Source organism: Vicugna pacos, unplaced genomic scaffold, assembly GCF_048564905.1.
Source record: "Vicugna pacos unplaced genomic scaffold, VicPac4 SAC-SAT, whole genome shotgun sequence".
NCBI lineage: Eukaryota > Metazoa > Chordata > Mammalia > Artiodactyla > Camelidae > Vicugna > Vicugna pacos.
In genome coordinates, this window is record NW_027328721.1 from 4,801,280 (window position 1) to 4,829,139 (window position 27,860).

Genomic DNA, 27,860 nt, shown 5'->3' on the forward strand with positions numbered 1-27,860 from the left:
TGGCACAGAGATATTACGAAAATCTTCAGGGGAGACCAGCTCAGGCATTCCGTTGGAACCCACGCGCTGCCGACCGTTGGTGGAACCTCCCCACGCTCAGGGTTCCGGAACCATTGTCTGTGCGTTGGGGACCTCGAGAGAAAACTCCATGCAGCTCTCTTCAGTCACAGGTGTTCTCTGTATGGGGCAGTCCGAGAAATACCTTCCCTGACCTTGGGGAGGCAGCCTCCCTCACTGGGATTTCCTGCAAACACCCCTAGCATTCCCTGGCACAGAGACATTAGGAAAACCCTCAGGGGAGACCAGCTCAGGCATTCCGTTGGATCCCACGCGCTGCCGATCGTTGGTGGAACCTCCCCACGCTCAGGGTTCCGGAACCATTATCAGTGCGTAGGGGAGCTCTAGAGACACCTCCACGAAGCTCTCTTCAGTCACAGGTGTTCCCTGTCCGGGGAAGTCAGAGAAATACCTTCCCTGACCTTGGGGAGGCAGCCTCTCTCAATTGGATTTCCTGCAAACACCCCTAGCATTCCCTGGCACAGAGACATTAGGAAAACCCTCAGGGGAGACAAGCTCAGGCATTCCGTTGGAACCCACGCGCTGCCGACCGTTGGTGGAACCTCCCCACGCTCAGGGTTCCGGAACCATTGTCAGTGCGTGGCGGAGCTTGAGAGAAACCTCCAACCAGCTCTCTTCAGTCACAGGTGTTCCCTGTCCGGGGAAGTCCGAGAAATACCTTCCCTGACCTTGGGGAGGCAGCCTCTGTCACTGGGATTTCCTGCAAACACCCCTAGCATTCCCTGGCACAGAGACATTAGGAAAACCCTCAGGCTAGCCAGCTCAGACATTCCGTTGGAACCCACGCGCTGTCGACCGTTGGTGGAACCTCCCCACGCTCAGGGTTCCGGAACCATTGTCAGTGCGTGGGGGAGCTCGGGAGACACCTCCACGCAGCTCTCTTCAGTCACAGGTGTTCCCTGTCCGGGGAAGTCCGAGAAATACCTTCCCTGACCTTGGGGAGGCAGCCTCTCTCACTGGGATTTCCTGCAAACACCCCTAGCATTCCCTGGCAGAGAGAATTTAGGAAAACTCTCAGGGGAGACCAGCTCAGGCATTCCGTTGGAACCCACGCGCTGCCGACCGTTGGTGGAACCTCCCCACGCTCAGGGTTCCGGAACCATTCTCAGTGCTTGTGGGAGCTCGAGAGACACCTCCACCCAGCTCCCTTCAGTCACAGGTGTTCCCTGTCCGGGGAAGTCCGAGAAATATCTTCCCTGACCTTGGGGAGGCAGCCTCTGTCACTGTGAGTTCCTGTAAAAACCTCTAGCATTCCCTGCCACAGAGACATTCGGAAAACCCTCAGAGGAGACCAGCTCAGGCATTCTGTTGGAACCCACGCGCTGCCGACCGTTGGTGGATCCTCCCCACGCTCAGGGTTCTGGAACCATTGTCAGTGCGTGGGGGAGCTCGAGAGACACCTCCACGAAGCTCTCTTCAGTCACAGGTGTTCCCTGTCCGGGGAAGTCCGAGAAATACCTTCCCTAACCTTGGGGAGGAAGCCTCTTTCACTGGGAATTCCTGCAAACCCCCTAGCATTCCCTGGCACAGAGACATTAGGAAAACCCTCAGGGGAGACCAGCTCAGGCATTCCGTTGGAACCCACGCGCTGCCGACCGTTGGTGGAACCTCCCCACGCTCAGGGTTCCGGAACCATTGTCAGTGCGTGGGGGAGCTCGAGAGACACCTCCACGCAGCTCTCTTCTGTCACAGGTGTTCCCTGTCCGGGGAAGTCCGAGAAAGACTTTCCTTACCTTGGGGAGGCAGCCTCTGTCACTGGGATTTCCTGCAAACCATACTAGCATTACCTGGCACAGAGAAATTAGGAAAATCCTCAGGGGAGACCAGCTCAGGCATTCCGTTGGAACCCACGCCCTGCCGACCGTTGGTGGAACCTCCCCACGCTCAGGGTTCCGGAACCATTGTCAGTGCGTGGCGGACCTCGAGAGAAAACTCCACGCAGCTCTCTTCCGTCACAGGTGTTCCCTGTACGAGGCAGTCCGAGAAATACCTTCCCTGACCTTGGGGAGGCAGCCACTCTCACTGGGATTTCCTGCAAACACCCCTAGCATTCCCTGGCACAGAGACATTAGGAGAACCCTCAGGGGAGACCAGCTCAGGCATTCCGTTGGAACCCACGCGCTGTCGACCGTTGGTGGAACCTTCCCACGCTCAGGGTTCCGGAACCATTGTCAGTGCGTGGGGGAGCTCGAGAGACACCTCCACGAAGCTCTCTTCAGTCACAGGTGTTCCCTGTCCGGGGAAGTCCGAGAAATACCTTCCCTGACCTTGGGGAGGCAGCCTCTGTCACTGGGATTTCCTGCAAACACCCCTAGAATTCCCCAGCACAGAGACATTAGGAGAACCCTCAGGGGAGACCAGCTCAGGCATTCCGTTGGAACCCACGCGCTGTCGACCGTTGGTGGAACCTTCCCACGCTCAGGGTTCCGGAACCATTGTCAGTGCGTGGGGGAGCTCGAGAGACACCTCCACGAAGCTCTCTTCAGTCACAGGTGTTCCCTGTCCGGGGAAGTCCGAGAAATACCTTCCCTGAACTTGGGGTGGCAGCCTCTTTCACTGTGATTTCCTGCAAACCCCCCTAGCATTCCCTGGCAGAGAGACATTAGGAAAACCCTCAGGGGAGCCAGCTCAGGCATTCCGTTGGAACCCACGCGCTGCCGACCGTTGGTGGAACCTCCCCACGCTCAGGGTTCCGGAACCATTGTCAGTGCGTGGCGGAGCTCGAGAGACACCTCCAACAAGCTCTCTTCAGTCACAGGTGTTCCCTGTCCGGGGAAGTCCGAGAAATAACTTCCCTGACCTTGGGGAGGCAGCCTCTGTCACTGGGATTTCCTGCAAACACCCCTAGCATTCCCTGGCACAGAGACATTAGGAAAACCCTCAGGCTAGCCAGCTCAGTCATTCCGCTGGAACCCACGCGCTGTCGACCATTGGTGGAACCTCCCCACGCTCAGGGTTCCGGAACCATTGTCAGTGCGTGGGGGAGCTCGGGAGACACCTCCACGCAGCTCTCTTCAGTCACAGGTGTTCCCTGTCCGGGGAAGTCCGAGAAATACCTTCCCTGACCTTGGGGAGGCATCCTCTCTCACTGCGATTTCCTGCAAACACCCCTAGCATTCCCTGGCACAGAGACATTAGGAAAACCCTCCGGGGATACCAGCTCAGGCATTCCGTTGGAACCAACGCGCTACCGACCGTTGGTGGAACCTCCCCACGCTCAGGGCTCCGGAACCATTGTCAGTGCGTGGGGGAGCTCGAGAGACACCTCCACGCAGCTCTCTTCAGTCACAGGTGTTCCCTGTCCGGGGAAGTCCGAGAAATACCTTCCCTGACCTTGGGGAGGCAGCCTCTGTCACTGGGATTTCCTACAAACTCCCTAGCATTCCCTGGCACAGTGATATTAGGAAAATCCTCAGGGGAGACCAGCTCAGGCATTCCGTTGCAACCCACGCGCTGCCGACCGTTGGTGGAACCTCCCCACGCTCAGGGTTCCGGAACCATTGTCAGTGCGTGGGGGACTTCGAAAGAAAACTCCTCGCAGCTCTCTTCAGTCACAGGTGTTCCCTGTACGAGGCAGTCCGAGAAATACCTTCCCTGACCTTGGGGAGGCAGCCTCTGTCACTGGGATTTCCTGCAAACCCCCCTAGCATTCCCTGGCAGAGAGACTTTAGGAAAAACCTCAGGGGAGGCCAGCTCAGGCATTCCGTTGGAACCCACGCGCTGCCGACCGTTGGTGGAACCTCCCCACGCTCAGGGTTCCGGAACCATTGTCAGTGCGTGGGGGAGCTCGAGAGACACCTCCACGCAGCTCTCTTCACTCACAGGTGTTCCCTGTCCAGAGAAGTCCGAGAAATACCTTCCCTGACCTTGGGGAGGCAGCCTCTCTCACTGGGAATTCCTGCAAACACCCCTAGCATTCCCTGGCACAGAGACATTAGGAAAACCCTCAGGGGAGTCCAGCTCAGGAATTTCGTTGGAACCCACGCGCTGCCGTCCGTTGGTGGAACCTCCCCACGCTCAGGGTTCCGGAAACATTGTCAGTGCGTGGGGGAGCTCGAGAGACACCTCCACCAAGCTCTCTTCAGTCACAGCTGTTCCCTGTCCGGGGAAGTCCGAGAAATACCTTCCCTGACCTTGGGGAGGCAGCCTCTGTCACTGGGATTTCCTGCACCCCCCCTAGCATTCCCTGGCACAGAGACATTAGGAAAACCCTCACGGGAGACCAGCTCAGGCATTCCGTTGGAACCCACGCGCTGCCGACCGTTGGTGGAACCTCCCCACGCTCAGGGTTCCGGAACCATTGTCTGTGCGTTGGGGACCTCGAGAGAAAACTCCACGCAGCTCTCTTCAGTCACAGGTGTTCTCTGTATGGGGCAGTCCGAGAAATACCTTCCCTGACCTTGGGGAGGCAGTCTCCCTCACTGGGATTTCCTGCAAACCCCCCTAGCATTCCCTGACAGAGAGACATTAGGAAAACACTCAGGGGAGACCGGCTCAGGCATTCCGTTGGAACCCACGCGCTGCCGACCGTTGGTGGAACCTCCCCACGCTCAGAGTTCCGGAACCATTGTCAGTGCGTAGGGGAGCTCGAGAGACAACTCCACGCAGCTTTCTTCAGTCACAGGTGTTCCCTGTCCGGTGAAGTCCGAGAAATACCTTCCCTGACCTTGGGGAGGCAGCCTCTCTCACTAGGATTTCCTGCAATCACCCCTAGCATTCCCTGGCACAGAGACATTAGGAAAACCCTCAGGGGAGACCAGCTCAGGCATTCCGTTGGAACCCACGCGCTGCCGACCGTTGGTGGAACCTCCCCACGCTCAGGGTTCCGGAAACATTGTCAGTGCGTGTGGGAGCTCGAGAGACACCTCCACCCAGCTCCCTTCAGTCACAGGTGTTCCTTGTCCGTGGAAGTCCGAGAAATACCTTCCCTGACCTTGGGGAGGCAGCCACTGTCACTGGGATTTCCTGCAATCCCCCCTAGCATTCCCTGGCACAGAGACATTAGGAAAACACTCAGGGGAGACCAGCTCAGGCATTCTGTTGGAACCCACGCGCTGCCGACTTTTGGTGGAACCTCCCCACGCTCAGGGTTCCGGAACCATTGTCAGTGCGTGGGGGAGCTCGAGAGACACCTCCACGCAGCTCTCTTCAGTCACACGTGTTCCCTGTCCGGGGAAGTCCGAAAAATACCTTCCCTGACCTTGGGGATTCAGCCTCTCCCACTGGGATTTCCTGCAAACACCCCTAGCATTCCCTGGCAGAGAGACATTAGGAAAACACTCAGGGGAGACCAGCTCAGGCATTCCGTTGGAACCCACGCGCTGCCGACAGTTGGTGGAACCTCCCCACGCTCAGGGTTCCGGAACCATTGTCAGTGCGTGGCGGAGCTCGAGAGACACCTCCAACAAGCTCTCTTCAGTCACAGGTGTTCCCTGTCCGGGGAAGTCTGAGAAATAACTTCCCTGACCTTGGCGAGGCAGCCTCTGTCACTGGGATTTCCTGCAAACACCCCTAGCATTCCCTGGCACAGAGACATTAGGAAAACCCTCAGGCTAGCCAGCTCAGTCATTCCGCTGGAACCCACGCGCTGTCGACCATTGGTGGAACCTCCCCACGCTCAGGGTTCCGGAACCATTGTCAGTGCGTGGGGGAGCTCGGGAGACACCTCCACGCAGCTCTCTTCAGTCACAGGTGTTCCCTGTCCGGGGAAGTCCGAGAAATACCTTCCCTGACCTTGGGGAGGCAGCCTCTCTCACTGCGATTTCCTGCAAACACCCCTAGCATTCCCTGGCACAGAGACATTAGGAAAACCCTCCGGGGATACCAGCTCAGGCATTCCGTTGGAACCAACGCGCTGCCGACCGTTGGTGGAACCTCCCCACGCTCAGGGTCCCGGAACCATTGTCAGTGCGTGGGGGAGCTCGAGAGACACCTCCACGCAGCTCTCTTCAGTCACAGGTGTTCCCTGTCCGGGGAAGTCCGAGAAATACCTTCCCTGACCTTGGGGAGGCAGCCTCTGTCACTGGGATTTCCTACAAACTCCCTAGCATTCCCTGGCACAGTGATATTAGGAAAATCCTCAGGGGAGACCAGCTCAGGCATTCCGTTGCAACCCACGCGCTGCCGACCGTTGGTGGAACCTCCCCACGCTCAGGGTTCCGGAACCATTGTCAGTGCGTGGGGGACTTCGAAAGAAAACTCCTCGCAGCTCTCTTCAGTCACAGGTGTTCCCTGTATGAGGCAGTCCGAGAAATACCTTCCCTGACCTTGGGGAGGCAGCCTCTGTCACTGGGATTTCCTGCAAACCCCCCTAGCATTCCCTGGCAGAGAGACTTTAGGAAAAACCTCAGGGGAGGCCAGCTCAGGCATTCCGTTGGAACCCACGCGCTGCCGACCGTTGGTGGAACCTCCCCACGCTCAGGGTTCCGGAACCATTGTCAGTGCGTGGGGGAGCTCGAGAGACACCTCCACGCAGCTCTCTTCACTCACAGGTGTTCCCTGTCCAGAGAAGTCCGAGAAATACCTTCCCTGACCTTGGGGAGGCAGCCTCTCTCACTGGGAATTCCTGCAAACACCCCTAGCATTCCCTGGCACAGAGACATTAGGAAAACCCTCAGGGGAGTCCAGCTCAGGAATTTCGTTGGAACCCACGCGCTGCCGACCGTTGGTGGAACCTCCCCACGCTCAGGGTTCCGGAACCATTGTCAGTGCGTGGGGGAGCTCGAGAGACACCTCCACCAAGCTCTCTTCAGTCACAGGTGTTCCCTGTCCGGGGAAGTCCGAGAAATACCTTCCCTGACCTTGGGGAGGCAGCCTCTGTCACTGGGATTTCCTGCAAACCCCCCTAGCATTCCCTGGCACAGAGACATTAGGAAAACCCTCAGGGGAGACCAGCTCAGGCATTCTGTTGGAACCCACGCGCTGCCGACCGTTGGTGGAACCTCCCCACGCTCAGGGTTCCGGAACCATTGTCTGTGCGTTGGGGACCTCGAGAGAAAACTCCACGCAGCTCTCTTCAGTCACAGGTGTTCTCTGTATGGGGCAGTCCGAGAAATACCTTCCCTGACCTTGGGGAGGCAGCCTCCCTCACTGGGATTTCCTGCAAACCCCCCTAGCATTCCCTGACAGAGAGACATTAGGAAAACACTCAGGGGAGACCGGCTCAGGCATTCCGTTGGAACCCACGCGCTGCCGACCGTTGGTGGAACCTCCCCACGCTCAGAGTTCCGGAACCATTGTCAGTGCGTAGGGGAGCTCGAGAGACAACTCCACGCAGCTTTCTTCAGTCACAGGTGTTCCCTGTCCGGTGAAGTCCGAGAAATAACTTCCCTGACCTTGGGGAGGCAGCCTCTCTCACTAGGATTTCCTGCAATCACCCCTAGCATTCCCTGGCACAGAGACATTAGGAAAACCCTCAGGGGAGACCAGCTCAGGCATTCCGTTGGAACCCACGCGCTGCCGACCGTTGGTGGAACCTCCCCACGCTCAGGGTTCCGGAAACATTGTCAGTGCGTGTGGGAGCTCGAGAGACACCTCCACCCAGCTCCCTTCAGTCACAGGTGTTCCTTGTCCGTGGAAGTCCGAGAAATACATTCCCTGACCTTGGGGAGGCAGCCACTGTCACTGGGATTTCCTGCAAACCCCCCTAGCATTCCCTGGCACAGAGACATTAGGAAAACACTCAGGGGAGACCAGCTCGGGCATTCTGTTGGAACCCACGCGCTGCCGACCGTTGGTGGAACCTCCCCAGGCTCAGGGTTCCGGAACCATTGTCAGTGCGTTGGGGACCTCGAGAGAAAACTCCACGCAACTCTCTTCAGTCACAGGTGTTCCCTGTACGGGGCATCCGAGAAATACCTTCCCTGAACTTGGGGAGGCAGCCTCTTTCACTGGGATTTCCTGCAAACCCCCCTAGCATTCCCTGGCAGAGAGACATTAGGAAAACCCTCAGGGGAGCCAGCTCAGGCATTCCGTTGGAACCCACGCGCTGTCGACCGTTGGTGGAACCTCCCCACGCTCAGGGTTCCGGAACCATTGTCAGTGCGTGGCGGAGCTCGAGAGACACCTCCAACCAGCTCTCTTCCGTCACAGGTGTTCCCTGTCCGGGGAAGTCCGAGAAATACCTTCCCTGACCTTGGGGAGGCAGCCTCTGTCACTGGGAATTCCTGCAAACACCTCTAGCATTCCCTGGCACAGAGAAATTAGGAAAACCCTCAGGCTAGCCAGCTCAGGCATTCCGTTGGAACCCACGCGCTGCCGACCGTTGGTGGAACCTCCCCACGCTCAGGGTTCCGGAACCATTGTCAGTGCGTGGGGGAGCTCGGGAGACACCTCCACGCAGCTCTCTTCAGTCACAGGTGTTCCCTGTCCGGGGAAGTCCGAGAAATACCTTCCCTGACCTTGGGGAGGCAGCCTCTGTCACTGGGATTTCCTGCACCCCCCCTAGCATTCCCTGGCACAGAGACATTAGGAAAACCCTCACGGGAGACCAGCTCAGGCATTCCGTTGGAACCCACGCGCTGCCGACCGTTGGTGGAACCTCCCCACGCTCAGGGTTCCGGAACCATTGTCTGTGCGTTGGGGACCTCGAGAGAAAACTCCACGCAGCTCTCTTCAGTCACAGGTGTTCTCTGTATGGGGCAGTCCGAGAAATACCTTCCCTGACCTTGGGGAGGCAGTCTCCCTCACTGGGATTTCCTGCAAACCCCCCTAGCATTCCCTGACAGAGAGACATTAGGAAAACACTCAGGGGAGACCGGCTCAGGCATTCCGTTGGAACCCACGCGCTGCCGACCGTTGGTGGAACCTCCCCACGCTCAGAGTTCCGGAACCATTGTCAGTGCGTAGGGGAGCTCGAGAGACAACTCCACGCAGCTTTCTTCAGTCACAGGTGTTCCCTGTCCGGTGAAGTCCGAGAAATACCTTCCCTGACCTTGGGGAGGCAGCCTCTCTCACTAGGATTTCCTGCAATCACCCCTAGCATTCCCTGGCACAGAGACATTAGGAAAACCCTCAGGGGAGACCAGCTCAGGCATTCCGTTGGAACCCACGCGCTGCCGACCGTTGGTGGAACCTCCCCACGCTCAGGGTTCCGGAAACATTGTCAGTGCGTGTGGGAGCTCGAGAGACACCTCCACCCAGCTCCCTTCAGTCACAGGTGTTCCTTGTCCGTGGAAGTCCGAGAAATACCTTCCCTGACCTTGGGGAGGCAGCCACTGTCACTGGGATTTCCTGCAATCCCCCCTAGCATTCCCTGGCACAGAGACATTAGGAAAACACTCAGGGGAGACCAGCTCAGGCATTCTGTTGGAACCCACGCGCTGCCGACTTTTGGTGGAACCTCCCCACGCTCAGGGTTCCGGAACCATTGTCAGTGCGTGGGGGAGCTCGAGAGACACCTCCACGCAGCTCTCTTCAGTCACACGTGTTCCCTGTCCGGGGAAGTCCGAAAAATACCTTCCCTGACCTTGGGGATTCAGCCTCTCCCACTGGGATTTCCTGCAAACACCCCTAGCATTCCCTGGCAGAGAGACATTAGGAAAACACTCAGGGGAGACCAGCTCAGGCATTCCGTTGGAACCCACGCGCTGCCGACAGTTGGTGGAACCTCCCCACGCTCAGGGTTCCGGAACCATTGTCAGTGCGTGGCGGAGCTCGAGAGACACCTCCAACAAGCTCTCTTCAGTCACAGGTGTTCCCTGTCCGGGGAAGTCTGAGAAATAACTTCCCTGACCTTGGCGAGGCAGCCTCTGTCACTGGGATTTCCTGCAAACACCCCTAGCATTCCCTGGCACAGAGACATTAGGAAAACCCTCAGGCTAGCCAGCTCAGTCATTCCGCTGGAACCCACGCGCTGTCGACCATTGGTGGAACCTCCCCACGCTCAGGGTTCCGGAACCATTGTCAGTGCGTGGGGGAGCTCGGGAGACACCTCCACGCAGCTCTCTTCAGTCACAGGTGTTCCCTGTCCGGGGAAGTCCGAGAAATACCTTCCCTGACCTTGGGGAGGCAGCCTCTCTCACTGCGATTTCCTGCAAACACCCCTAGCATTCCCTGGCACAGAGACATTAGGAAAACCCTCCGGGGATACCAGCTCAGGCATTCCGTTGGAACCAACGCGCTGCCGACCGTTGGTGGAACCTCCCCACGCTCAGGGTCCCGGAACCATTGTCAGTGCGTGGGGGAGCTCGAGAGACACCTCCACGCAGCTCTCTTCAGTCACAGGTGTTCCCTGTCCGGGGAAGTCCGAGAAATACCTTCCCTGACCTTGGGGAGGCAGCCTCTGTCACTGGGATTTCCTACAAACTCCCTAGCATTCCCTGGCACAGTGATATTAGGAAAATCCTCAGGGGAGACCAGCTCAGGCATTCCGTTGCAACCCACGCGCTGCCGACCGTTGGTGGAACCTCCCCACGCTCAGGGTTCCGGAACCATTGTCAGTGCGTGGGGGACTTCGAAAGAAAACTCCTCGCAGCTCTCTTCAGTCACAGGTGTTCCCTGTATGAGGCAGTCCGAGAAATACCTTCCCTGACCTTGGGGAGGCAGCCTCTGTCACTGGGATTTCCTGCAAACCCCCCTAGCATTCCCTGGCAGAGAGACTTTAGGAAAAACCTCAGGGGAGGCCAGCTCAGGCATTCCGTTGGAACCCACGCGCTGCCGACCGTTGGTGGAACCTCCCCACGCTCAGGGTTCCGGAACCATTGTCAGTGCGTGGGGGAGCTCGAGAGACACCTCCACGCAGCTCTCTTCACTCACAGGTGTTCCCTGTCCAGAGAAGTCCGAGAAATACCTTCCCTGACCTTGGGGAGGCAGCCTCTCTCACTGGGAATTCCTGCAAACACCCCTAGCATTCCCTGGCACAGAGACATTAGGAAAACCCTCAGGGGAGTCCAGCTCAGGAATTTCGTTGGAACCCACGCGCTGCCGACCGTTGGTGGAACCTCCCCACGCTCAGGGTTCCGGAACCATTGTCAGTGCGTGGGGGAGCTCGAGAGACACCTCCACCAAGCTCTCTTCAGTCACAGGTGTTCCCTGTCCGGGGAAGTCCGAGAAATACCTTCCCTGACCTTGGGGAGGCAGCCTCTGTCACTGGGATTTCCTGCAAACCCCCCTAGCATTCCCTGGCACAGAGACATTAGGAAAACCCTCAGGGGAGACCAGCTCAGGCATTCTGTTGGAACCCACGCGCTGCCGACCGTTGGTGGAACCTCCCCACGCTCAGGGTTCCGGAACCATTGTCTGTGCGTTGGGGACCTCGAGAGAAAACTCCACGCAGCTCTCTTCAGTCACAGGTGTTCTCTGTATGGGGCAGTCCGAGAAATACCTTCCCTGACCTTGGGGAGGCAGCCTCCCTCACTGGGATTTCCTGCAAACCCCCCTAGCATTCCCTGACAGAGAGACATTAGGAAAACACTCAGGGGAGACCGGCTCAGGCATTCCGTTGGAACCCACGCGCTGCCGACCGTTGGTGGAACCTCCCCACGCTCAGAGTTCCGGAACCATTGTCAGTGCGTAGGGGAGCTCGAGAGACAACTCCACGCAGCTTTCTTCAGTCACAGGTGTTCCCTGTCCGGTGAAGTCCGAGAAATAACTTCCCTGACCTTGGGGAGGCAGCCTCTCTCACTAGGATTTCCTGCAATCACCCCTAGCATTCCCTGGCACAGAGACATTAGGAAAACCCTCAGGGGAGACCAGCTCAGGCATTCCGTTGGAACCCACGCGCTGCCGACCGTTGGTGGAACCTCCCCACGCTCAGGGTTCCGGAAACATTGTCAGTGCGTGTGGGAGCTCGAGAGACACCTCCACCCAGCTCCCTTCAGTCACAGGTGTTCCTTGTCCGTGGAAGTCCGAGAAATACATTCCCTGACCTTGGGGAGGCAGCCACTGTCACTGGGATTTCCTGCAAACCCCCCTAGCATTCCCTGGCACAGAGACATTAGGAAAACACTCAGGGGAGACCAGCTCGGGCATTCTGTTGGAACCCACGCGCTGCCGACCGTTGGTGGAACCTCCCCAGGCTCAGGGTTCCGGAACCATTGTCAGTGCGTTGGGGACCTCGAGAGAAAACTCCACGCAACTCTCTTCAGTCACAGGTGTTCCCTGTACGGGGCATCCGAGAAATACCTTCCCTGAACTTGGGGAGGCAGCCTCTTTCACTGGGATTTCCTGCAAACCCCCCTAGCATTCCCTGGCAGAGAGACATTAGGAAAACCCTCAGGGGAGCCAGCTCAGGCATTCCGTTGGAACCCACGCGCTGTCGACCGTTGGTGGAACCTCCCCACGCTCAGGGTTCCGGAACCATTGTCAGTGCGTGGCGGAGCTCGAGAGACACCTCCAACCAGCTCTCTTCCGTCACAGGTGTTCCCTGTCCGGGGAAGTCCGAGAAATACCTTCCCTGACCTTGGGGAGGCAGCCTCTGTCACTGGGAATTCCTGCAAACACCTCTAGCATTCCCTGGCACAGAGAAATTAGGAAAACCCTCAGGCTAGCCAGCTCAGGCATTCCGTTGGAACCCACGCGCTGCCGACCGTTGGTGGAACCTCCCCACGCTCAGGGTTCCGGAACCATTGTCAGTGCGTGGGGGAGCTCGGGAGACACCTCCACGCAGCTCTCTTCAGTCACAGGTGTTCCCTGTCCGGGGAAGTCCGAGAAATACCTTCCCTGACCTTGGGGAGGCAGCCTCTCTCACTGGGATTTCCGGCAAACCCCCCTAGCATTCCCTGGAAGAGAGACTTTAGGAAAACTCTCAGGGGAGACCAGCTAAGGCATTCCGTTGGAACCCACGCGCTGCCGACCGTTGGTGGAACCTCCCCACGCTCAGGGTTCCGGAACCATTGTCAGTGCGTGGGGGACCTCGAAAGAAAACTCCTCGCAGCTCTCTTCAGTCACAGGTGTTCCCTGTACGAGGCAGTCCGAGAAATACCTTCCCTGACCTTGGGGAGGCAGCCTCTGTCACTGGGATTTCCTGCAAACCCCCCTAGCATTCCCTGGCACAGAGACATTAGGAAAACACTCAGGAGAGCCCAGCTCAGGCATTCCGTTGGAACCCACGCGCTGCCGACCGTTGATGGAACCTCCCCACGCTCAGGGTTCTAGAACCATTGTCAGTGCGTGGGGGAGCTCGAGAGACACCTCCACGCAGCTCTCTTCAGTCACAGGTGTTCCCTGTCCGGGGAAGTCTGAGAAATACCTTCCCTGACCTTGGGGAGGAAGCCTCTCTCACTGGGATTTCCTGCAAACCCCCCTAGCATTCCCTGGCACAGAGACATTAGGAAAAGCCTCAGGGGAGACCAGCTCAGGCATTCCATTGGAACCCACGTGCTGCCGTTCGTTTGTGGAACGTCCCCACGCTCAGGGTTCCGGAACCATTGTCAGTGCGTGTGGGAGCTCGAGAGACACCTCCCCCCAGCTCCCTTCAGTCACAGGTGTTCCCTGTCCGGGGAAGTCCGAGAAATATCTTCCCTGACCTTGGGGAGGCAGCCTCTGTCACTGGGATTTCCTGCAAGCCCCCCCTAGCATTCCCTGGCACAGAGACATTAGGAAAACGCTCAGGGGAGACCAGCTCAGGCATTCCGTTGGAACCCACGCGCTGCCGACCGTTGGTGGAACTTCCCCACGCTCAGGGCTCCGGAACCATTGTCAGTGCGTGGGGGAGCTCGAGAGACACCTCCACGCAGCTCTCTTCATTCACAGGAGTTCCCTGTCCGAGGAAGTCCGAGAAATATCTTCCCTGACTTTGGGGAGGCAGCCTCTGTCACTGGGATTTCCTGCAAACCCCCCTAGCATTCCCTGGCACAGAGACATTAGGAAAACCCTTAGGGGAGACCAGCTCAGGCATTCCGTTGGAACCCACGCGCTGCCGACCGTTGGTGGAACCTCCCCACGCTCAGGGTTCTAGAACCATTGTCAGTGCGTGGGGGAGCTCGAGAGACACCTCCACGCAGCTCTCTCCAGTCACAGATGTTCCCTGTCCGGGGAAGTGCGAGAAATAACTTCCCTGACCTTGGGGAGGAAGCCTCTGTCACTGGGATTTCCTGCAAACACCCCTAGCATTCCCTGGCACAGAGACATTAGGAAAACCCTCACGGGAGACCAGCTCAGGCATTCCGTTGGAACCCACGTGCTGCCGACCGTTGGTGGAACCTCCCCACGCTCAGGGTTCAGGAACGATTGGCAGTGCGTGGGGGAGCTCGAGAGACACCTCCACGCAGCTCTCTTCAGTCACAGGTGTTCCCTGTCCGGGGAAGTCCGAGAAATACCTTCCCTGATCTTGGGGAGGCAGCCTCTGTCACTAGGATTTCCTGCAAACCCCCCTAGGACTCCCTGGCACAAAGACATTAGGAAAACCCTCAGGGGAGACCAGCTCTGGCATTCCGTTTGTACCCACGCGCTGCCGACCGTTGGTGGAACCTCCCCACGCTCAGGGTTCCGGAACCATTGTCAGTGCGTGGGGGAGCTCGAGAGACACCTCCACGCAGCTCAATTCAGTCACAGCTGTTCCCTGTCTGGGGAAATCCGAGAAATACCTTCCCTGAACTTGGGGTGGCAGCCTCTGTCACTGGGATTACCTGCAAACCCCCCTAGCATTCCCTGGCACAGAGACATTAGGAAAACCCTCAGGGGAGACCAGCTCAGGCATTCCGTTGGAACCCACGCGCTGCCGACCGTTGGTTGAACCTCCCCACGCTCAGGGTTCCGGAACCATTCTCAGTGCGTGTGGGATCTCGAGAGACACCTCCACCAAGCTCCCTTCAGTCACATGTGTTCCCTGTCCGTGGAAGTCCGAGAAATACCTTCCATGACCTTGGGGAGGCAGCCTCTGACACTGGGATTTCCTGCAAACCCCCCTAGCATTCCCTGGCACAGAGACATTAGGAAAACACTCAGGGGAGACCAGCTCATGCATTCCGTTGGAACCCACGCGCGGTCGACCGTTGGTGGAACCTCCCCACGCTTAGGGTTCCGGAACCATTGTCAGTGCGTGGGGGATCTCGAGAGATACCTCCACGCAGCTCTCTTCAGTCAAAGGTGTTCCCTGTCCGGGGAAGTCCGAGAAATATCTTCCCTGACCTAGGGGAGTCTGCCTCTGTCACTGGGATTTCCTGTAAAACCCCCTAGCATTCCCTGCCACAGAGACATTAGGAAAACCCTCAGGGAGACCAGCTCAGGCATTCCGTTGGAACCCACGCGCTGCCGACCGTTGGTGGAACCTCCCCAAGCTCAGGGTTCTGGAACCATTGTCAGTGCGTGGGGGAGCTCGAGACACACCTCCACGCAGCTCTCTTCAGTCACAGGTGTTCCCTGTCCGGGGAAGTCCGAGAAAAACCTTCCCTGACCTTGGGGAGGCAGCCTCTGTCACTGGGATTTCCTGCAAACACCCCTAGCATTCCCTGGCACAGAGACATTTGGAAAACCCTCAGGGGAGGCCAGCTCAGGCATTCCGTTGGAACCCACGCGCTGTCGACCGTTGGTGGAACCTCCCCACGCTCAGGGTTCCGGAAAAATTGTCAGTGCGTGGGGGAGCTTGAGAGACACTTCCACGCAGCTCTCTTCAGTCACAGGTGTTCCCTGTCCGGGGAAGTCCGAGAAATACCTTCCCTGACCTTGGGGAGGCAGCCTCTGTCACTGGGATTTCCTGCAAACCCCACTAGCATTACCTGGCCCAGAGACATTAGGAAAATCCTCAGGGGAGACCAGCTCAGGCATTCCGTTGGAACCCACACGCTGCCGACCGTTGGTGGAACCTCCCCACGCTCAGGATTCCGGAAACATTGTCAGTGCGTTGGGGACCTCGAGAGAAAACTCCACGCAGCTCTCTTCAGTCACAGGTGTTCCCTATACGGGGCATCCGAGAAATAGCTTCCCTGAACTTGGGGAGGCAGCCTCTTTCACTGTGATTTCCTGCAAACCCCCCTAGCATTCCCTGGCAGAGAGACATTAGGAAAACCCTCAGGGGAGCCAGCTCAGGCATTCCGTTGGAACCCACGCGCTGTCGACCGTTGGTGGAACCTCCCCACGCTCAGGGTTCCAGAACCATTGTCAGTGCGTGGGGGAGCTCGAGAGACACCTCCACGCAGCTCTCTTCAGTCACACGTGTTCCCTGTCCGGGGAAGTCCGAAAAATACCTTCCCTGACCTTGGGGATGCAGCCTCTCCAACTGGGATTTCCTGCAAACACCCCTAGCATTCCCTGGCAGAGAGACATTAGGAAAACCCTCAGGGGAGACCAGCTCAGGCATTCCGTTGGAACCCACGCGCTGCCGACCGTTGGTGGAACCTCCCCACGCTCAGGGTTCCGGAACCATTGTCAGTGCGTGGCGGAGCTCGAGAGACACCTCCAACCAGCTCTCTTCAGTCACAGGTGTTCCCTGTCCGGGGAAGTCCGAGAAATACCTTCCCTGACCTTGGGAGGCAGCCTCTGTAACTGGGATTTCCTGCAAACACCCCTAGCATTCCCTGGCACAGAGATATTAGGAAAACCCTCAGGCTAGCCAGCTCAGTCATTCCGCTGGAACCCACGCGCTGTCGACCGTTGGTGGAACCTCCCCACGCTCAGGGTTCCGGAACCATTGTCAGTGCGTGGGGGAGCTCGGGAGACACCTCCACGCAGCTCTCTTCAGTCACAGGTGTTCCCTGTCCGGGGAAGTCCGAGAAATACCTTCCCTGACCTTGGGGAGGCATCCTCTCTCACTGGGATTTCCTGCAAACACCCCTAGCATTCCCTGGCACAGAGACATTCGGAAAACCCTCCGGGGATACCAGCTCAGGCATTCCGTTGGAACCCACGCGCTACCGACCGTTGGTGGAACCTCCCCACCCTCAGGGCTCCGGAACCATTGTCAGTGCGTGGGGGAGCTCGAGAGACACCTCCACGCAGCTCTCTTCAGTCACAGGTGTTCCCTGTCCGGGGAAGTCCGAGAAATACCTTCCCTGACCTTGGGGAGGCAGCCTCTGTCACTGGGATTTCCTACAAACTCCCTAGCATTCCCTGGCACAGTGATATTAGGAAAATCCTCAGGGGAGACCAGCTCAGGCATTCCGTTGCAACCCACGCGCTGCCGACCGTTGGTGGAACCTCCCCACGCTCAGGGTTCCGGAACCATTGTCAGTGCGTGGGGGACCTCGAAAGAAAACTCCTCGCAGCTCTCTTCAGTCACAGGTGTTCCCAGTACGAGGCAGTCCGAGAAATACCTTCCCTGACCTTGGGGAGGCAGCCACTCTCACTGGGATTTCCTGCAAACACCCCTAGCATTCCCTGGGACAGAGACATTAGGAAAACACTCAGGGGAGTCCAGCTCAGGAATTCCGTTGGAACCCACGCGCTGCCGACCGTTGGTGGAACCTCCCCACGCTCAGGGTTTCGGAACCATTCTCAGTGCGTGTGGGAGCTCGAGAGACACCTCCACCCAGCTCCCTTCAGTCACAGGTGTTCCCTGTCCGGGGAAGTCCGAGAAATATCTTCCCTGACCTTGGGGAGGCAGCCTCTGTCACTGGGATTTCCTGCAAACCCCCCTAGCATTCCCTGGAACAGAGAAATTAGGAAAACCCTCAGGGGAGACCAGCTCATGCATTCCGTTGGAACCCACGCGCTGTCGACCGTTGGTGGAACCTCCCCACGCTCAGGGTTCCGGAACCATTGTCAGTGCGTTGGGGAGCTCGAGAGACACCTCCACGCAGCTGTCTTCATTCACAGGTGTTCAATGTCCGGGGAAGTCCAAGAAATACTTTCCCAGATCTTGGGGAGGCAACCTCTCTCACTGGGAGTTCCTGCAAAACCCCCTGGCATTCCCTGGCACAGAGACATTAGGAAAACCCTCAGGGGAGACCAGCTCAGGCATTCCATTGGAACCCACGCGCTGCCGACCGTTGATGGAACCTCCCCATGCTCAGGGCTCCGGAACCATTGTCAGTGCGTGGGGGAGCTCGTGAGACACCTCCATGCAGCTCTCTTCAGTCACAGGTGTTCCCTGTCCGGGGAAGTCCGAGAAAAACCTTCCCTGACCTTGGGGAGGCAGACTCTGTCACTGGGATTTCCTGCAAACACCCCTAGAATTCCCCAGCACAGAGACATTAGGAAAACCCTCAGGGGAGACCAGCTCAGGCATTCCGTTGGAACCCACGCGCTGTCGACCATTGGTGGAACCTCCCCACGCTCAGGGTTCCGGAACCATTGTCAGTGCGTGAGGGAGCTCGAGAGACACCTCCACGAAGCTCTCTTCAGTCACAGGTGTTCCCTGTCCGGGGAAGTCCGAGAAATAACTTCCCTGACCTTGGGGAGGCAGCCTCTGTCACTGGGATTTCCTGCAAACACCCCTAGCATTCCCTGGCACAGAGACATTAGGAAAACCCTCAGGGGAGGCCAGCTCAGGCATTCCGTTGGAAAACACGCGCTGCCGACCGTTGGTGGAACCTCCCCACGCTCAGGGTTCCGGAACCATTGTCAGTGCGTGGGGGAGCTCGAGAGACACCTCCACGCAGCTCTCTTCAGTCACAGGTGTTCCCTGTCCGAGGAAGTCCGAGAAATACCTTCCCTGACCTTGGGGAGGCAGCCTCTGTCACTGGGATTTCCTGCAAAACCCCCTAGCATTCCCTGACAGAGAGACATTATGAAAACACTCAGGGGAGACCAGCTCAGGCATTCCGTTGGAACCCACGCGCTGCCGACCTTTGGTGGAACCTCCCCACGCTCAGTGTTCCGGAAACATTGTCAGTGCGTGGGGGAGCTCGAGAGACAACTCCACGCAGCTTTCTTCAGTCACAGGTGTTCCCTGTCCGGGGAAGTCCGAGAAATACCTTCCCTGACCTTGGGGAGGCAGCCTCTCTCACTGGGATTTCCTGCAAACACCCCTAGCATTCCCTGGCACAGAGACATTAGGAAAACCCTCAGGGGAGACCAGCTCAGGCATTCCGTTGGAACCCACGCGCTGCCGACCGTTGGTGGAACCTCCCCACGCTCAGGGTTCCGGAACCATTGTCAGTGCGTGTGGGAGCTCGAGAGACGCCTCCACCCAGCTCCCTTCAGTCACAGGTGTTCCTTGTCCGGGGAAGTCCGAGAAATACCTTCCCTGACCTTGGGGAGGCAGCCACTGTCACTGGGATTTCCTGCAATCTCCCCTAGCATTCCCTGGCACAGAGACATTAGGAAAACACTCAGGGGAGACCAGCTCAGGCATTCTGTTGGAACCCACGCGCTGCCGACTTTTGGTGGAACCTCCCCACGCTCAGGGTTCCGGAACCATTGTCAGTGCGTGGGGGAGCTCGAGAGACACCTCCACGCAGCTCTCTTCTGTCACAGGTGTTCCCTGTCCGGGGAAGTCCGAGAAATACCTTCCCTGACCTTGGGGAGGCAGCCTCTGTCACTGTGAATTCCTGCAAACCCCACTAGCATTCCTTGGCCCAGAGACATTAGGAAAACCCTCAGGGGAGCCAGCTCAGGCATTCCGTTGGAACCCACGCGCTGTCGACCGTTGGTGGAACCTCCCCACGCTCAGGGTTCCGGAAGCATTGTCAGTGCGTGGGGGAGCTCGAGAGACACCTCCACGCAGCTCTCTTCAGTCACACGTGTTCCCTGTCCGGGGAAGTCCGAAAAATACCTTCCCTGACCTTGGGGATGCAGCCTCTCCCACTGGGATTTCCTGCAAACACCCCTAGCATTCCCTGGCACAGAGACATTAGGAAAACCCTCAGGGGAGACCAGCTCAGGCATTCCGTTGGAACACACGCGCTGCCGACCGTTGGTGGAACCTCCCCACGCTCAGGGTTCCGGAACCATTGTCAGTGCGTGGCGGAGCTCGAGAGACACCTCCAACAAGCTCTCTTCAGTCACAGGTGTTCCCTGCCCGGGGAAGTCCGAGAAATACCTTCCCTGACCTTGGGGAGGCAGCCTCTGTCACTGGGATTTCCTGCAAACCCCCCTAGCATTCCCTGGCACAGAGACATTAGGAAAACCCTCAGGGGAGACCAGCTCAGGCATTCCGTTGGAACCCACGCGCTGCCGACCGTTGGTGGAACCTCCCCACGCTCAGGGTTCCGGAACCATTGTCAGTGCGTGGGGGAGCTCGGGAGACACCTCCACGCAGCTCTCTTCAGTCACAGGTGTTCCCTGACCGGGGAAGTCCGAGAAATACCTTCCCTGACCTTGGGGAGGCAGCCTCTGTCACTGGGATTTCCTGCAAACCCCACTAGCATTACCTGGCACAGAGACATTAGGAAAATCCTCAGGGGAGACCAGCTCAGGCATTCCGTTGGAACCCACGCGCTGCCGACCGTTGGTGGAACCTCCCCACGCTCAGGGTTCCGGAACCATTGTCAGTACGTGGGGGAGCTTGAGAGACACCTCCACGCAGCTCTCTTCTGTCACAGGTGTTCCCTGTCCGGGGAAGTCCGAGAAATACCTTCCCTGACCTTGGGGAGGCAGCCTCTGTCACTGGGATTTCCTGCAAACCCCACTAGCATTACCTGGCACAGAGACATTAGGAAAATCCTCAGGGGAGACCAGCTAAGGCATTCCGTTGGAACCCACGCGCTGCCGACCGTTGTTGGAACCTCCCCACGCTCAGGGTTCCGGAACCATTGTCAGTGCGTGGGGGACCTCGAAAGAAAACTCCTCGCAGCTCTCTTCAGTCACAGGTGTTCCCTGTACGAGGCAGTCCGAGAAATACCTTCCCTGACCTTGGGGAGGCAGCCTCTGTCACTGGGATTTCCTGCAAACCACCCTAGCATTCCCTGGCAGAGAGACTTTAGGAAAACCCTCAGGGGAGGCCAGCTCAGGCATTCCGTTGGAACCCACACGCTGCCGACCGTTGGTGGAACCTCCCCACGCTCAGGGCTCCAGAACCATTGTTAGTGCGTGGGGGAGCTCGAGAGACACCTCCACGCAGCTCTCTTCAGTCACAGGTGTTCCCTGTCCGGGGAAGTCCGAGAAATACCTTCCCTGACCTTGGGGAGGCAGCCTCTGTCACTGGGATTTCCTACAAACTCCCTAGCATTCCCTGGCACAGTGATATTAGGAAAATCCTCAGGGGAGACCAGCTCAGGCATTCCGTTGGAACCCACGCGCTGCCGCCCGTTGGTGGAACCTCCCCACGCTCAGGGTTCCGGAACCATTGTCAGTGCGTGGGGGAGCTCGAGAGACACCTCCACGCAGCTCTCTTCTGTCACAGGTGTTCCCTGTCCGGGGAAGTCCGAGAAAAACCTTCCCTGACCTTGGGGAGGCAGCCTCTGTCACTGGGATTTCCTGCAAACCCCACTAGCATTACCTGGCCCAGAGACATTAGGAAAATCCTCAGGGGAGACCAGCTCAGGCATTCCGTTGGAACCCACACGCTGCCGACCGTTGGTGGAACCTCCCCACGCTCAGGATTCCGGAAACATTGTCAGTGCGTTGGGGACCTCGAGAGAAAACTCCACGAAGCTCTCTTCAGTCACAGGTGTTCCCTATACGGGGCATCCGAGAAATAGCTTCCCTGAACTTGGGGAGGCAGCCTCTTTCACTGTGATTTCCTGCAAACCCCCCTAGCATTCCCTGGCAGAGAGACATTAGGAAAACCCTCAGGGGAGCCAGCTCAGGCATTCCGTTGGAACCCACGCGCTGTCGACCGTTGGTGGAACCTCCCCACGCTCAGGGTTCCAGAACCATTGTCAGTGCGTGGGGGAGCTCGAGAGACACCTCCACGCAGCTCTCTTCAGTCACACGTGTTCCCTGTCCGGGGAAGTCCGAAAAATACCTTCCCTGACCTTGGGGATGCAGCCTCTCCAACTGGGATTTCCTGCAAACACCCCTAGCATTCCCTGGCAGAGAGACATTAGGAAAACCCTCAGGGGAGACCAGCTCAGGCATTCCGTTGGAACCCACGCGCTGCCGACCGTTGGTGGAACCTCCCCACGCTCAGGGTTCCGGAACCATTGTCAGTGCGTGGCGGAGCTCGAGAGACACCTCCAACCAGCTCTCTTCAGTCACAGGTGTTCCCTGTCCGGGGAAGTCCGAGAAATACCTTCCCTGACCTTGGGGAGGCAGCCTCTGTCACTGGGATTTCCTGCAAACACCCCTAGCATTCCCTGGCACAGAGACATTAGGAAAACCCTCAGGCTAGCCAGCTCAGTCATTCCGCTGGAACCCACGCGCTGTCGACCGTTAGTGGAACCTCCCCACGCTCAGGGTTCCGGAACCATTGTCAGTGCGTGGGGGAGCTCGGGAGACACCTCCACGCAGCTCTCTTCAGTCACAGGTGTTCCCTGTCCGGGGAAGTCCGAGAAATACCTTCCCTGACCTTGGGGATTCATCCTCTCTCACTGGGATTTCCTGCAAACACCCCTAGCATTCCCTGGCACAGAGACATTAGGAAAACCCTCCGGGGATACCAGCTCAGGCATTCTGTTGGAACCCACGCGCTACCGACCGTTGGTGGAACCTCCCCACGCTCAGGGCTCCGGAACCATTGTTAGTGCGTGGGGGAGCTCGAGAGACACCTCCACGCAGCTCTCTTCAGTCACAGGTGTTCCCTGTCCGGGGAAGTCCGAGAAATACCTTCCCTGACCTTGGGGAGGCAGCCTCTGTCACTGGGATTTCCTGCAAACCCCACTAGCATTACCTGGCACAGAGATATTAGGAAAATCCTCAGGGGAGACCAGCTAAGGCATTCCGTTGGAACCCACGCGCTGCCGACCGTTGGTGGAACCTCCCCACGCTCAGGGTTCCGGAACCATTGTCAGTGCGTGGGGGACCTCGAAAGAAAACTCCTCGCAGCTCTCTTCAGTCACAGGTGTTCCCTGTACGAGGCAGTCCGAGAAATACATTCCCTGACCTTGGGGAGGCAGCGTCTGTCACTGGGATTTCCTGCAAACCCCCCTAGTATTCCCTGGCACAGAGTCATTAGGAAAACCCTCAGGGGAGACCAGCTCAGGCATTCCGTTGGAACCCACGCGCTGCCGACCGTTGGTGGAACCTCCCCACGCTCAGGGTTCCGGAACCATTGTCTGTGCGTTGGGGACCTCGAGAGAAAACTCCACACAGCTCTCTTCAGTAACAAGTGTTCTCTGTATGGGGCAGTCCGAGAAATACCTTCCCTGAACTTGGGGAGGCAGCCTCAATCACTGGGATTTCCTGCAAACACCCCTAGCATTCCCTGGCACAGAGACATTAGGAAAACCTCAGGGGAGACCAGCTCAGGCATTCCGTTGTAACCCACGCGCTGCCGACCGTTGGTGGAACCTCCCCACGCTCAGGGTTCCGGAACCATTGTCAGTGCGTGGCGGAGCTCGAGAGACACCTCCAACAAGCTCTTTTCAGTCACAGGTGTTCCCTGTCCGGGGAAGTCCGAGAAATACCTTCCCTGACCTTGGGGAGGCAGCCTCTGTCACTGGGATTTCCTGCAAACACCCCTAGCATTCCCTGGCACAGAGACATTAGGAAAACCCTCAGGTTAGCCAGCTCAGGCATTCCGTTGGAACCCACGCGCTGTCGACCGTTGGTGGAACCTCCCCACGCTCAGGGTTCCGGAACCATTGTCAGTGCGTGGGGGAGCTCGGGAGACACCTCCACGCAGCTCTCTTCAGTCACAGGTGTTCCCTGTCGGGGGTAGTCTGAGAAATACCTTCCCTGACCTTGGGGAGGCAGCCTCTCTCACTGGGATTTCCTGCAAACCCCCCTAGCATTCCCTGGCAGAGAGACTTTAGGAAAACTCTCAGGGGAGACCAGCTCAGGCATTCCGTTGGAACCCACGCGCTGCCGACCGTTGGTGGAACCTCCCCACGCTCATGGTTCCGGAAAAATTGTCAGTGCGTGGGGGAGCTCGAGAGACACCTCCACGGAACTTTCTTCAGTCACAGGTGTTCCCTGTCCGGGGAAGTCCGAGAAAAACCTTCCCTGACCTTGGGGAGGCAGCCTCTTTCACTGTGATTTCCTGCAAACCCCCCTAGCATTCCCTGGCAGAGAGACATTAGGAAAACCCTCAGGGGAGCCAGCTCAGGCATTCCGTTGGAACCCAAGCGCTGTCGACCGTTGGTGGAACCTCCCCACGCTCAGAGTTCCGGAACCATTGTCAGTGCGTGGGGGAGCTCGAGAGACACCTCCACGCAGCTCTCTTCAGTCACACGTGTTCCCTGTCCGGGGAAGTCCGAAAAATACCTTCCCTGACCTTGAGGAGGCAGCCTCTCTCACTGGGATTTCCTGTAAACCCCCCTAGCATTCCCTGGCAGAGAGACATTAGGAAAACCCTCAGGGGAGACCAGCTCAGGCATTCCGTTGGAACCCACGCGCTGCCGACCGTTGGTGGAACCTCCCCACGCTCAGGGTTCCGGAACAATTGTCAGTGCGTGGCGGAGCTCGAGAGACACCTCCAACCAGCTCTCTTCCGTCACAGGTGTTCCCTGTCCGGGGAAGTCCGAGAAATACCTTCCCTGACCTTGGGGAGGCAGCCTCTGTCACTGGGATTTCCTGCAAACACCCCTAGCATTCCCTGTCACAGAGACATTAGGAAAACCCTCAGGCTAGCCAGCTCAGTCATTCCGTTGGAACCCACGCGCTGTCGACCGTTGGTGGAACCTCCCCACGCTCAGGGTTCCGGAACCATTGTCAGTGCGTGGGGGAGCTCGGGAGACACCTCCATGCAGCTCTCTTCAGTCACAGGTGTTCCCTGTCCGGGGAAGTCCGAGAAATACCTTGCCTGACCTTGGGGAGGCAGCCTCTCTCACTGGGAATTCCTGCAAACACCCCTAGCATTCCCTGGCACAGAGACATTAGGAAAACCCTCAGGCTAGCCAGCTCAGTCATTCCGTTGGAACCCACGCGCTGTCGACCGTTGGTGGAACCTCCCCACGCTCAGGGTTCCGGAACCATTGTCAGTGCGTGGGGGAGCTCGGGAGACACCTCCACGCAGCTCTCTTCAGTCACAGGTGTTCCCTGTCCGGGGAAGTCCGAGAAATACCTTCCCTGACCTTGGGGAGGCAGCCTCTCTCACTGGGAATTCCTGCAAACACCCCTAGCATTCCCTGGCACAGAGACATTAGGAAAACCCTCAGGGGAGCCCAGCTCAGGAATTTCGTTGGAACCCACGCGCTGCCGACCGTTGGTGGAACCTCCCCACGCTCAGGGTTCCGGAACAATTGTCAGTGCGTGGCGGAGCTCGAGAGACACCTCCAACCAGCTCTCTTCCGTCACAGGTGTTCCCTGTCCGGGGAAGTCCGAGAAATACCTTCCCTGACCTTGGGGAGGCAGCCTCTGTCACTGGGATTTCCTGCAAACACCCCTAGCATTCCCTGTCACAGAGACATTAGGAAAACCCTCAGGCTAGCCAGCTCAGTCATTCCGTTGGAACCCACGCGCTGTCGACCGTTGGTGGAACCTCCCCACGCTCAGGGTTCCGGAACCATTGTCAGTGCGTGGGGGAGCTCGGGAGACACCTCCACGCAGCTCTCTTCAGTCACAGGTGTTCCCTGTCCGGGGAAGTCCGAGAAATACCTTCCCTGACCTTGGGGAGGCAGCCTCTCTCACTGGGAATTCCTGCAAACACCCCTAGCATTCCCTGGCACAGAGACATTAGGAAAACCCTCAGGGGAGCCCAGCTCAGGAATTTCGTTGGAACCCACGCGCTACCGACCGTTGGTGGAACCTCCCCACGCTCAGGGTTCCGGAACCATTGTCAGTGCGTGGGGGAGCTCGAGAGACACCTCCACCAAGCTCTCTTCAGTCACAGGTGTTCCCTGTCCGGGGAAGTCCGAGAAATACCTTCCCTGACCTTGGGGAGGCAGCCTCTGTCACTGGGATTTCCTGCAAACCCCCCTAGTATTCCCTGGCACAGAGACATTAGGAAAACCCTCAGGGGAGACCAGCTCAGGCATTCCGTTGGAACCCACGCGCTGCCGACCGTTGGTGTAACCTCCCCACGCTCAGGGTTCCGGAACCATTGTCTTGCGTTGGGGACCTCGAGAGAAAACTCCTCGCAGCTCTCTTCAGTAACAAGTGTTCTCTGAATGGGGCAGTCCGAGAAATACCTTCCCTGAACTTGGGGAGGCAGCCTCAATCACTGGGATTTCCTGCAAACACCCCTAGCATTCCCTGGCACAGAGAAATTAGGAAAACCTCAGGGGAGACCAGCTCAGGCATTCCGTTGTAACCCACGCGCTGCCGACCGTTGGTGGAACCTCCCCACGCTCAGGGTTCCGGAACCATTGTCAGTGCGTGTGGGAGCTCGAGAGACACCTCCAACAAGCTCTCTTCAGTCACAGGTGTTCCCTGTCCGGGGAAGTCCGAGAAATACCTTCCCTGACCTTGGGGAGGCAGCCTCTGTCACTGGGATTTCCTGCAAACACCCCTAGCATTCCCTGGCACAGAGACATTAGGAAAACACTCAGGCCAGCCAGCTCAGGCATTCCGTTGGAACCCACGCGCTGTCGACCGTTGGTGGAACCTCCCCACGCTCAGGGTTCCGGAACCATTGTCAGTGCGTGGGGGAGCTCGGGAGACACCTCCACGCAGCTCTCTTCAGTCACAGGTGTTCCCTGTCCGGGGAAGTCCGAGAAATACCTTCCCTGACCTTGGGGAGGCAGCCTCTCTCACTGTGATTTCCTGCAAACCCCCCTAGCATTCCCTGGCAGAGAGACTTTAGGAAAACTCTCAGGGGAGTCCAGCTCAGGCATTCCGTTGGAACCCACGCGCTGCCGACCGTTGGTGGAACCTCCCCACGCTCAGGGTTCCGGAAAAATTGTCAGTGCGTGGGGGAGCTCGAGAGACACCTCCACGCAACTTTCTTCAGTCACAGGTGTTCCCTGTCCGGGGAAGTCCGAGAAATACCTTCCCTGACCTTGGGGAGGCAGCCTCTCTCACTGGGATTTCCTGCAAACACCCCTAGCATTCCCTGGCACAGAGACATTAGGAAAACCCTCCGGGGAGACCAGCTCATGCATTCCGTTGGAACCCACGCGCTACAGACCGTTGGTGGAACCTCCCCACGCTCAGGGCTCCGGAACCATTGTCAGTGCGTGGGGGAGCTCGAGAGACACCTCCACGCAGCTCTCTTCAGTCACAGGTGTTCCCTGTCCGGGGAAGTCCGAGAAATACCTTCCCTGACCTTGGGGAGGCAGCCTCTGTCACTGGGATTTCCTACAAACTCCCTAGCATTCCCTGGCACAGTGATATTAGGAAAATCCTCAGGGGAGACCAGCTCAGGCATTCCGTTGGAACCCACGCGCTGCCGACCTTTGGTGGAACCTCCCCACGCTCAGGGTTCCGGAACCATTTTCAGTGCGTGGGGGAGGTCGAGAGACACCTCCACGCAGCTCTCTTCTGTCACAAGTGTTCCCTGTCCGGGGAAGTCCGAGAAATAGCTTCCCTGACCTTGGGGAGGCAGCCTCTGTCACTGGGATTCCCTGCAAACCCCAGTAGCATTGCCTGGCACAGAGACATTAGGAAAATCCTCAGTGGAGACCAGCTAAGGCATTCAGTTGTAACTCACGCGCTGCCGACCGTTGGTGGAACCTCCCCACGCTCAGGGTTCCGGAACCATTGTCAGTGCGTGTGGGAGCTCGAGAGACACCTCCCCCCAGCTCCCTTCAGTCACAGGTGTTCCCTGTCCGGGGAAGTCCGAGAAATATCTTCCCTGAACTTGGGGAGGCAGCCTCTGTCACTGGGATTTCCTGCAAGCCCCCCCTAGCATACCCTGGCACAGAGACATTAGGAAAACGCTCAGGGGAGACCAGCTCAGGCATTCGGTTGGAACCCACGCGCTGCCGAACGTTGGTGGAACCTCCCCACGCTCAGGGTTCCGGAACCATTGTCAGTGCGTGGGG